The sequence below is a fragment of the Chelonia mydas genome, chromosome 5 (genome assembly GCF_015237465.2).
Source record: "Chelonia mydas isolate rCheMyd1 chromosome 5, rCheMyd1.pri.v2, whole genome shotgun sequence".
Taxonomy (NCBI): domain Eukaryota; kingdom Metazoa; phylum Chordata; order Testudines; family Cheloniidae; genus Chelonia; species Chelonia mydas.
The window spans coordinates 36,953,492-36,965,710 of NC_051245.2; the positions used below are offsets into that span (position 1 = coordinate 36,953,492).

The 12,219-nt window shown below is 40.7% G+C and overlaps 1 protein-coding gene across 3 annotated transcripts in view; it reads right to left on the bottom strand.

The window, feature by feature from the left end:
• The window catches only part of PDE4D (phosphodiesterase 4D), a 1,166,661-nt gene that overhangs the window by 469,598 nt on the left and 684,844 nt on the right, over positions 1–12,219 (bottom strand). The window lies entirely within an intron of this gene.

The window sequence follows — 12,219 nt, forward strand, 5'->3', positions numbered from 1 at the left end:
GGACCGAGGGGTTACAGTGGACGAGAAGCTGGATATGAGTCAACAGTATGCCCTTGTTGCCAAGAAGGCCAATGGCATTTTGGGCTGTATAAGTAGGGGCATTGCCAGCAGATGGAGGGATGTGATCGTTCCCCTCTATTCAACATTGGTGAGGCCTCATCTGGAGTACTGTGTCCAGTTTTGGGCCTCACACTACAAGAAGGATGTGGAAAATTTGGAAAGAGTCCAGCGGAGGGCAACAAAAATGATTAGGGGACTGGAACACATGACTTATGAGGAGAGGCTGAGGGGACTGGGATTGTTTAGTCTGCGGAGGAGAAGAATGAGGGGGGATTTGATGGCTGCTTTCAACTACCTGAAAGGGGTTTCCAAAGAGGATGGATCTAGACTGTTCTCAGTGGTAGCAGATGACAGAATGAGGAGTAGCGGGCTCAAGTGGCAGTGGGGGAGGTTAAGGTTGGATATTAGGAAGAACTTTTTCACTAGGAGGGTGGTGAAGCATTACCTAGGAAGGGGGTGGAATCTCCTTCCTTTGAAGTTTTTAAGATCAGGCTTGCCAAAACCCTGGCTGGGATGATTTAGTTGGGGATTGGTCCTGCTTTGAGAAGGGGGTTGGACTAGATGACCTCCTGAGGTCCCTTCCAACCCTGAGATTCTATGACTCTATGATGATAGATATTAAGGAAAGGAAGGTGTGAGAGCAGCAGAATAAGTGCAATGGACTTTAAAAAAAAACAGACTAAGAAACTCACAGAACTGGGAAGATAAAATCCCATGGGAAGAAAATCTCAGGGATAAAAGAGTTCAGGAGAGTTGGCAGTCTCTTAAGTAAACAGTATTCAAGGCACAACTGCAGACTATCCTGATGTGAAGGAAAGATAGAAAGACTAGCAAGAGGCCTATATGGGTCTATTAGGACTTCTTTCACGACCTAAAAAGAAAAAAAGAATCCTACAAAAACTGGAGACATGGACAAATAGCACAAGCACGTAGAAACAAAATCAGAAAAGCTAAGGCACAAAATGAGTTACACCTAGCAAGGACATAGAAATCAATCAGAAGAGGTTCTTTAATTTAAATACATTTGGAGTAATAGAAAGATGAAACAAAGTATTGGTCCTCTACTTAGTGGAGAAGGAGAGCTAATAACTAATGATATCAAGAAAGTTGAGGTGTTTAATGCCTATTTTGCTTCAGTCTTCACTAAAAAGGTTAATGGTGATCAGATATCCAACAAAATTAATATTAACACCAAGACGGAAGGAATGCAATTCAAAACATGAAAACATTGGGTTAAAGAATATTCAGATAAGTCAGATATATTCAAGTCAGGAGAACCTGATGAAATTCTCCTAGGGCACTTCATAAACTAGCTGAAGCAATCTTGGAACCATTAGCAACTAACTTTGAGAACTCCTGGAGGACGGGTGAGGCCCCAGAAGACTAGAGAAGGGAAAAATATAGTACATATCTTTAAAAAGGTGAAAAAGAGGACAAGGAAATTATAGATCTATCAGCCTAACTTCAGTACCTGGAAAGACCCTGGAACAAATTGTTAAACAATTAGTTTGTAAGCACTTAGAATTATAAGGAATAGCCAGCATGCATTTCTCAGGAACAAATAATTCCAACCAATCTAATTTCCTTCATCGACAGGGTTACTGACCTAATATATAGGGGGGAAGCAATAGATGTGATATATCTTGATTTTAATAAGGCTTTTGATATATTCCTACAAGACATTTTCATGAGCAAACTAGGAAAATGTGGTCTAATTATCAATGGTTCAGTGTCAAACCAAGAGGGCATATCTAGGGAAGTCTGCAAGAGTCAGTCCTCGCTTTGGTATTTCACTATTGACTTGGATAATGGAGAGGACAATACGCTTATAAATTTTGCAGATGTCACCAAGGTGAGAGAGGTTGCAAGCACTTTGGAGGACAGGATTAGTATTCAGAATGACCTTGACAAACTGGAGAACTGGTCTGAATTCTACAAGATGAAATTCAATACAGACAAGCGCAAAATACCACACTTAGGAAGGAAAAAACAAATGCACAGCTACAAAATGGGGAACAACTAGCTAGGTGGTAATACTGCTGAAAAGGATCCGGAGGTTACAGAGGGTCATAAATTGAATATGAGTCAACAATCTCATACAGCTGTGAAAAGGGCTAATTAATTCTGGAGTGTATTAACAGAAACATCATATGTGAGACACGAGAGATGGTACTTGTGAGCCCTCAGCTGGGGTACCAGTTCTGGGCATCACACTATCAGAAAGATGTGGACAAATTGGAGAGAGTCCAGAGGAGAGGGAAAAAATTATACAAGCTTTAGAAAACCTGACCTATGAGGAAAAATAAAAAAAACTGGGTATGTTTAGTATCGAGAAAAGAAGACTGAGGGGGAATCTGATGATAGTCTTCAAATATGTTAAGGGCTGTTATAAAGAGAATGGTGATCATGTCCTCTGAAGGTAGGACAGTGAAATAATGGACTTAATCTGCAGCAAGGGAGATTTAGATTAGATAACAGGAAAAACTTCCTAACTATAAGAGAAGTTATGCTCTGGAATAGGCTTCCAAGGGAGATTGTGGAACCGTCATCAATGGGGGTTTTTAAGAATAGTTTGGACAAACACCTGCCAAGAATGGTCTAGGTTTACTTGGTCCTGTCACAGGGGCTGGATTTGATGACTTTTTGAGTCCCTTCTAGTCCTACATTTCTGTGATTCTTCCTTGACATAGGAAGCTTGATTCCAGCCAACACTGTGAGACAGCTTGCTATCTGGATGAACCCAGGAAGACTGGAAGACCCAGGAAGACTGTCAAAAAGAACTGACTGCATGAAAACAAGCCTTAAATAGAAGGGCAACATCTGTCAACGAGTCCTTAGAAGACCCTGTTTTTCTTTTAATTTTGGACTCTCAGACTCTGAAAGAGGTAGAGCTCAAGTGTGTCATAGCTGGAGGGCTATAGCATCCTGGCACTAGACCTGTGAGGGGTGCCATCCAACTGTAGAGGACCTGCACCCGGGTGAGTTGTACCCTGATGGGAATCAAGTGGGCACCACCTAGGCTACCTGGTTACACAGCTAAATTCCAATACTGATGTTCTGACATCATCATTCTAGTTTTCCAGTCCTTAAAATGCCACAGGAATTAAAGTCTTTCTTTTTATTTATTTAAACAGGAGGTGGATCACAGTGTATTGCACCATTTAAAATAGTTGCACACTTGTAACTACCTTTCTTTTTTTTAAAATCAAACAATGTTTTCAATAACAGTAGTTAAAAATTGGTAACTGAATTGCCAAGAAATCTAGAAAGACAAACTAAAATGTTTTCTAGAAGTAGCACATAAATTAATAGAAAGAGAGGCGGCATAGTTAATTGCATGCAAACAAAAACTAGCTAGAGAATCAAAATGAAAATGAACAGACAAAATAGTTACTAGTATGGGTAACCAAACTTCTTAAATCCTTTTCAGATACTGTTCCCTGTGCTGTACATCTGTCCCAAGCTGTGCTCTGTGATATCAGGAGATTATTCCATTTTACTAACTGCTGCCAACAAACAGGTTTATACTGGAAATATTCTTGCTTCCCTTTTAACTGGTAATGTAGAATTCAACTTCAAACACTTCTCTTATGATCAAACAGTTAATCTATGCATATAAATAAGGCCCTACATTCTATTTAGTCTTCAGGAGATAATTTTGTAATTCAGATTTACATATGAAAATGTCATTTAGTACATTACACAACAAAAATTAGCAATGTATATTTTTCACGTGATCAAAATATAATCAAGCTATAAATTGTATGTGCCTAACAATGTTCTTCACTTTTGTAGTTATGAATTCACAGCATTCTGGCAGCTCATTCCCTTGTCCCCAGAAGCAATATATTACACTAATAAAAACAAACAGTAAGCCCTTCCACCCACACATGCAAAACTTCCTTTGGTTCCATCTAAATACACTGGCTAGGTGAAATTTTCCTAATGTTATTCATCCAGTTTAACGTTGAAACACCATACAGGTGATAATTAAGTATGGATATCATTCGGTAGGACAATGTTTCATTCTCAAAAAATATGTTCCATATTTGATTTTTGGACAGCGTCATTACTCTTCTCCAGGGCCATAACCAGGGCAGGGCAAGTGGGGCTGCCGCCCAGGGTGCAAAGCCACAGGGGAGGAAAAATGGGGCAGTGTGGGTGGGGTCACGTGGGGTTATGTACCCTGCCCCGCAGAGCCCAAGCATCTCATGGCAGCCAGGCTCTGTCAGCTGCGCTCCTTCGGGGGACAGGCAAGAGCATGTCAGGGGCGTAACTTGGAGCTGTGCTGCCCGCCATGCCTTGGGGGTGCCCGGCCGTGTAGAGGCGGCCCAGCTTAGGAAGCAAGGAAGGGAGGGCTGCTGGGCACCAAGCCAGCCATCAGCTCTCACAGCATGTAGAGCCAAGAGCCCTCTGCCTGCCACCCCGCAAGCATCAACTCTAGGGGGTGCAAATGTGCTCGCTCACCCAGGTGCTAAAATGCCTTCTTATGGCTCTGCTCTTCTCTGTAGCCAGTAAACTGAACATGATCCAAATCACCATCCTCAAGTGAGTAACGCATTAAAACAGAACTAAACCCATTTCACTCTATGCAAGGGACTGCAAAGTTTGAAACCAATTTCCAATGTGTTTTAATAACAGATTAACATGTAAAAATATAAGTACTATTAAAGCAAAATGTTTAATTTAGTAATAGTAAGCATCAAAGTTTTCTCCCACCTTATTATTAAACTATTATTTTAAAGTTTGGAGGTGACTGGTAATTATTGCTGAGGCAGAATGGCAGGTGCGTCTTGTTAAGCACAACCAGGATAGGAGAAGTTGAAGTCTCTCACTTAAGGCAAAGGGAACAAAGGGCTCGAACTGAGAGTCTATAGAGCAGAGGTAGGCAAACTACAGCCCGCGGGCCACATCCGGCCTGCCAGACCGTCCTGCACAGCCCGAGCTCCTGGCCCAGGAGGCTAGCCCCAGCCCCTCCCCCGATTTACCCCCTCCCCCACAGCCTCAGCTCACTGCGCCACCGGCACAATGCTCTGGGAGGCGGGGCTGTGAGCTCCTGGGGCAATGCAGCTGCAGAGCCCGGCCTGACCCGGTGCTCGGTGCTGTGTGGCGTGGCTGCCTGTCCTGGTGCAGCGGAGCCGCCAGCCACCGGTGCTCTAGGCAGGCGGTAAGGAGGCAGGGAGCGGGGGGATGGGTTGGATAGAGGGCAGGGGAGTTCGGGGGTGGTCAGGGACTGGGGGTGTGGATAGGGGTCGGGGAGGTCATTGGAACAGGCTGGTTGAAAGGGGGCAGGGGTCTGGGGGGGGGCCGGTCAGGAAGGAGAGGAGGGGTTGGATGGGGCAGCGGGGGGGGGCAGTTAAGGACGGGGGGTCTGGGGGCGGTGAGGGGACAGAGAGCTGGGGGTGGATGCGGCAAGGGTCCCCGGGGGTCCATCAGGGAACAGGGATGGTTGGATGGGGCAGGAGTCCCCGGGGGGCCATCAGGGGGCGAGAAGCAGGGCGGGTTGGATAGGGGGCGGAAGCCAGGCCATGCCTGGCTGTTTGGGGAGGCACAGCCTCCCCTAACCGGCCATCCATACAATTTCAGAAACCCGATGCGGCCCTCAGGCCAAAAAGTTGCCCGCTGCTGCTATAGAGAAACCCTACAAACAGCCACATTTAAAGAGAAAAATGACTCAGGTTTAATTTTTATTATTTTTATTTGAGTTGCCAATACAGCCAAACCAGAGGAAAGCAGAAATGTGCACTATATACAGTATGTGTACTCTGTTCATAGCAGGATGGAAACTCCACTTGCTTATATAATCTTTCCTGAAATAATCTGACTCTAGGTTGGACCCTTTGAAAATGACTAGTGCATAGATGTGTTAGTATGCACAGTTGTCTACTGCCATACCATATCATTGTGGTATCACTTTTGCTATTGCCACATAAAGAAGGTGTGCCTGGTTAATATTTGGATGGGAGACCTCAAAAGAAAGTCTACAGTGTTACAGTAAAGTAATGGTACCAATTCAAGAGCAGTCAGTCTTCCCCTCTGATCATTTCTGATGCACTGTTCTATCCAAGCATGGTGTTATAAAGCACTGCACCATTATGTATTATTATTTCTACTACAGTAGTAGCTACAGGACCCCACCAATATTTGGGCCCCATTATGCTAGGCACTGTACATACAGATTATAAGAGAAAATCCCTGCCTCAAAGCGCTTACAGTCTTAACAAAAAGAAAAGGAGTACTTGTGGCACCTTAGAGACTAACCAATTTATTTGAGCATGAGCTTTCGTAAGCTCATGCTCAAATAAATTGGTTAGTCTCTAAGGTGCCACAAGTACTCCTTTTCTTTTTGTGAATACAGACTAACACGGCTGTTACTCTGAAACCAGTCTTAACAAACAAGACCAACAAAGGGTTGGAGAAGGAAGACATGAAGTATTGTCATTCTCATTTTACAAACATGAGCTATGGCACAGAAAGGTGATGAGGCCAGATAGGAGGTATTTGATAAAGCCCAGAACTGGACTCTTAGCTCCTGAGTCCAAATACAGTATTTTAAACAAAAGAGCATGCTGCTTCTTCAGACCATCCTTCCTCTCCTATTGGAAATGTCATTTTCCAAAACATAAAACAAAAGTCCTAACTACTTGCAGCAATTTAATGGGAAATAGCTTAGGGTACATCTACTCTGAAGGCTAGGACTATAACAGGGTTTAAAAGAGAACTGGATAAATTCATGGAGGCTAAGTCCATTAACTGCTATTAGCCAGGATGGGTAAGGAATGGTGTCCCCAGCCTCTGTTTGTCAGAGGGTGGAGATGGATGTCAGGAGAGAGATCACTGATCGTTACCTGTTAGGTTCACTCCCTCTGGGGCACCTGTCGGGAGACATTTGCCACTGTTGATAGACAGGATACTGGGCTGGACGGACCTTTGGTCTGACCCAGTCTGGCTGTTCTTATGTTATGTTCTTACTCTGTAGTTAAAACCTGTGGTTGTCCTGTGCTGGCTGACTTGTGCTTGAGGGCTGTGTAGAACTCTGCAAGGTGGGAGGGTCCTGAACATCTACACCACAATTAAACAGCCCCTTAGCCGGAGCCTTGCGAGTCCAAGTCAGCTGGCACAGCCCAGCCACAAGTGTCTAACTGCAATATAGACATATCCAGGGTGGTCTAATTACCCAGTGTATATATTTACTCTGGAACCACAGGCTAAAATCCCAGCAGAGTCAAGTCATCCTTCTGAGGACATTAAATTGAGTACCATGCAATTTACAGCAGGTTTTTATATATATATCCCATGACATTATACTGCTGTGTTGAGAGCTAAACAGCTGCTGCATTTCAGTGGTGGGTGACATGATCCCTATATCCCCTTGCTCCACGTCACAGGAGTATTGTGATATCTAGCTGGTTAATGTTCCTGGGGCACTCTGAGTTCTCCAGATGAAAGGCACCATAAAAGAAAGAAGCATTAATATAATAGAGAAAGGAAAGGTTTGCCCTACTTGTCCTTGGTCAAAGTAGTTCCCCCTCTTCACTGATGTGCAGAGTGTTGTATGTTGGTTAGGTGATACCAAAAGGATAAACAGTGTTTGAAAAGATGAGGATATAAAAGAAAAAAAGTCAACAGAAACAGTGGTTTTACTGCAAAATAGTGGTTACTACTGTTTGCTTCATTTAGTAAAAATGTATAAGCCTAGCTGTATTTCACCTAATTTGAGCAGTGTACATAAACAATGCCTGAAGCTCACTAACACTACTATTCAGCACCAGAAATTTGAGAAGATGACGACCTTTCATGCTTATCAGCACAATCAAAACCTACTGGCAATAGAAGATTAAGAACTAACTGCATTTGGCCTTAACAGGATCTGTCGTCATGCTCAGAAATCAGTCATTTGGCTTGGAGACATTTCAGATCCTGTTACCCATCAGAAGGAAGGGATTCCTTTGTAGCCAACAGAATAAGGCCTGAAGTCATAGGTCTAGAAACTAATTAAATATAATTCTGAACAGAAATTCTGGCACAAGTTTGCTCCCCTCACTATAAAAAACCTAGCACAAACAAGAGTTTAAGGTAGCAAAACAAGTGAGCAAGTACATGGCCCTGGACAAAATATTCCATTTTAGAGTGTGTTACTAATTCAGGGCCTTATCTTGAGGGATGCTGATCATTTCCTGCACAATGCCAACCATCCTCAGCTTCCCACTGATTTCTAAGTGAGCTGAGGTTGCTCAAGACCCTCATATGATCAAACCGAATGCTTAAAAAATAATTCTGTTTTCTGCCTTATCTACTAATGTCAGCATATTTATTTTCTTTCACTTTTCTACCAAGGCAAAATGTAACTCCAGCCCCACAAAATGGAAAACCTTCACAATGAGAAACAGCTAATAATTGGATAATTGGTGACAAACTATATGGTTCAATAATTAAAATGTACAAGTATGGGTAATAATACTATTATTCCAGAAGATTCTGGGAACCAGAAATCAAAGAAACTTATTTAAACTTGTATTCATACAATGATTTACTAAGGTGCTTTTCAACAAGGTAGCTGGCCATCAAATTAATCTAAAGCAAAGGGCTAACCATGCAGCCAAACATTCACATTATTTTGCATTAAATGAAGTACATAGCACAGTAATGATCAATGAAGTAAATTTGACTAGATTAAAAGGCAGGAAAGGATTTTTGTATTTATTTTTTTTTGGCTCCATTTCTTTGCTCACTGACTCGCTATACAATTTAAATTTCATTTTATGTCAGTATCTTAGTAGAAAGGAAACAAAAAAGAATAACTGAATATAGATTACATTGTCCTAAAATATGTGCTCATACATTAAATTTTACATCTTTACAGTTTTGAGGACACAAATACTTGAACTCAAAAATCATAGCTCTTCAGCTCTTCTAACTTTTCTATGATAAAAATAGGAAAAGATATACCCAGCAAGGCAAACCAAAATTAGATACTATGCTTATCTTTATTTGGTTTGGCATCAAAAAGTCAGAAAAAAGTATAATGGAAAAGAAAGCTATGTAATACAATCCATTCACAAACATTTCTAAAGTAGTTTCAAATCTGAAAAACAATAAATAGCTCGTTCTACATACTTGCAGATACTTGCTGTGCTTAAGTAGTGGTGTTATATCGTAAATATAACAGGCTCCTATTACTCCTTATCTAATGTCACCCCACATCTCATTTTTCTCAGTATTCCCAGGACTAACTTTATCCTCTCCTAGAATATCAATCGACTTCGCTGTCATAATCCTTCCCTCCTGGCTTCCCCACATTTCACCTCTTCCCACTCCAGTCTATCCAAAACAGCTGCTACTAAAATCCTCCTCTCCACACCCACTCCAACCACATCACTTACACACCCTCTTTGAACCCCTCAGTTGGCTTCCTGTCTTTTACCATAGAGAATTTAAGTTACACATCCTCACTTAGAAGGCTCTTCATAATCTTGCTCTCCTTGCCTACAATTCATTTTCCCAGGCAAGGAACAGATCATGATATTTAGTTATAAACTGCACTTTATTGTGCTATGTAAATGATTTTCCAAAATAATGTATTAACTGGGAGCCAGTATAAATAACATTCACAGTAGGGTTTAGTTAGGGGCATTCACACTTTAGGGATGGAAGGTTGTGAGTTCAAGATCAAACCCAGCACTTAGAATTGGTTCTTGCTAGGGATACCTACATCTTTTGGAAACCCTTCCCCCAAGCCCACACACACCCCCAAACAAACACAAAGGCAAAAAGCACCTTGGCTCCCCCATCTGCACATAGCACTTAAAAGCCATGGACTTTGGGGGTGATGGGGGGAGAAGGCTGAAACAAACCAAATTAACTTAAAATTCAAAAGGTTTTATTTACTAGCCCAGGACCGACAGCCACCTATGTTTCATTCTATATCGGAGTCAGAGTAGGAGAGATAAAGAGAAATAAAATGCCTATGAAGGCAGAGAATATACTTAAGACTAAAAAAATAATGTCACTAAGGTATATATGTTTATCGGCACTGAATCTGAATATGGATTTCAATATTTAAAACATAGTATTTCAAAATTAAATATGTACTATATGCTGCTTTTTACAAAATACCTTCAATATGTTGTTCAATGTTATGGAAAATATAGCGAGAAGAATCAACTGATATAGCTGTTAACCCAGCACAATACTAATTGGGTCATATGAAAAAAAAGGTATCTTCATCTAGCTTCACTATCATCTTGCCAGAAGACAGAAATATATACAGACCACTCTTTCTATATCTACTCAAATCTACTATGGGAAGCTTTGCTATGTCTGTCAGCCAACGCGCAGGTTTTGTGAAAGTGCTTCTACAGAATTACAAAAATGACTAGTAACTCCAAAGTCTACCATTCAGAAATGTTCTTTACAGATCTAACGTAGCATGAATAAGCAAATTTGCCTGATTCCTAAAATGGGCAGTTGAACAACACTGAGCTGAAACATTTTAATTTCAAAGTAAGGTCTGGGATCTAGTAAGCCATAAATGCTTGCATGGTATAATTTGCATTCAGATCATATATTAAATGTAAATCATGTGAAAGCCTACATACATTTGTGCAGCAGCACATGTAAAAATATCCCACATTGCTGGTATAGTACTTCCTGTTACAGAATGTATTCCCATTTTGGTACAGATACCAAGGAGACTAGGAGGGGGTGAACAGGGAAGGTAGGCAACTGCCTATGAGAGCAGAAAAAACAAACAAACAATTGATGTGATCAAACCCCCTCAAAAAGAATTCAAAATGTTGGTTGTAAAGTACTGAGACACAGAATAAACTTGAAGGCTAAAAATATTTCAGAACAATTTCTCCAAGTTATTAAAAAGAAAAGTAGGCCAAATTCTTAGAAGACAACAGAAATATCAGGGCTTTTCTGTTAGGTGTGGACCACACTGCACGTTGCAAAATAAGCTACAAAAGCAGGGGGATGAGCTTAACTAAAACCTTATCTTTATTATTTGTTTTCCCAGGTGATGCTGTTTAAAGTGGGCTATAGGAGGATATTACAATGATTTCACTTGATTTCACTTAGCCTAAGATTGGTGTTATGGGAAAGTGACAGAGGACTGTGATAGAGGAGTAAAATGTGTTAAAGGAATGAATCTGTATTAACTCTGCATTAAGATTTAGTATTAATACAAATTTAGTAGAGTCATAAATTCACAGCATCCCCTGGTCTGAGAGGCTGTCACAAGTGCACCATGGTTCTGATTGGTTCTGAGCTGGATAGCCAGAAACCTCTGACAAATGACACCCATCAGAGGTTTGCGGTTGTGCTATATTGTTGCTACATTTATACTATATTGTTAAGTACAAGTTTGAAATACACTGAAGAAAATAATATTTTGCATTGCTGTAAAGGTATTGGCCAGGGAAATCCTAATGAGTTAGGTATCCAAACAAACATTTATACTAAAGGCAAATCTTTTGACTAAATATAAACTGTGCAGACCGAACTTTCATAGTATGCTTGCTTTTAGTACCTTTAAAAGAACTGAAATAAACCCAAAAATGTAATAAAGACAAGATCTTATATAAAACTGGGCTTTGCCCAGAAGTCAGTAGTTACTTAAAGCATTCAATCATAAATTCCAACATTAATAGCATGACATGACGCCAATCAACTGGAAAATAATTATAAAGTTGACCTTAATACATTATAAAGTAAGTTGTAGACAAAGGTTACTCCCTGAGCAAGAACTACAGATGTGTCTGGGTTTAAGAGGAAACAGATGTTTTAATGATGTTGAAGTGATTTTAGTTCAGTGGGACTGTTTTCCAAACAGCCAGATTTAAAATGTTAGCACACAAACATATTTAAAAAACCAAACTGAATTAACATAGGGGAATAATTTATCCTTGTTTTTTGGTCAACTGAACTCTAAAAAGAAAAAATTAGAGGCCAGACAAGTCAATATTATATGGGGAAAACAAGTTTGTAGCGTTTCTCTGAAATAATGTTATGAATCAAATGGCAGAGTCTTTCATTGTTCCCATAGATAGAAATATTTCTATTTCTCAAAAACTTCTTATTGATTGTATTTTCACAGCTATATTATCTTCTCCCTTCTCCAGCTTGACTCTTCTGTTTTGTGATGGCACAGGGGTG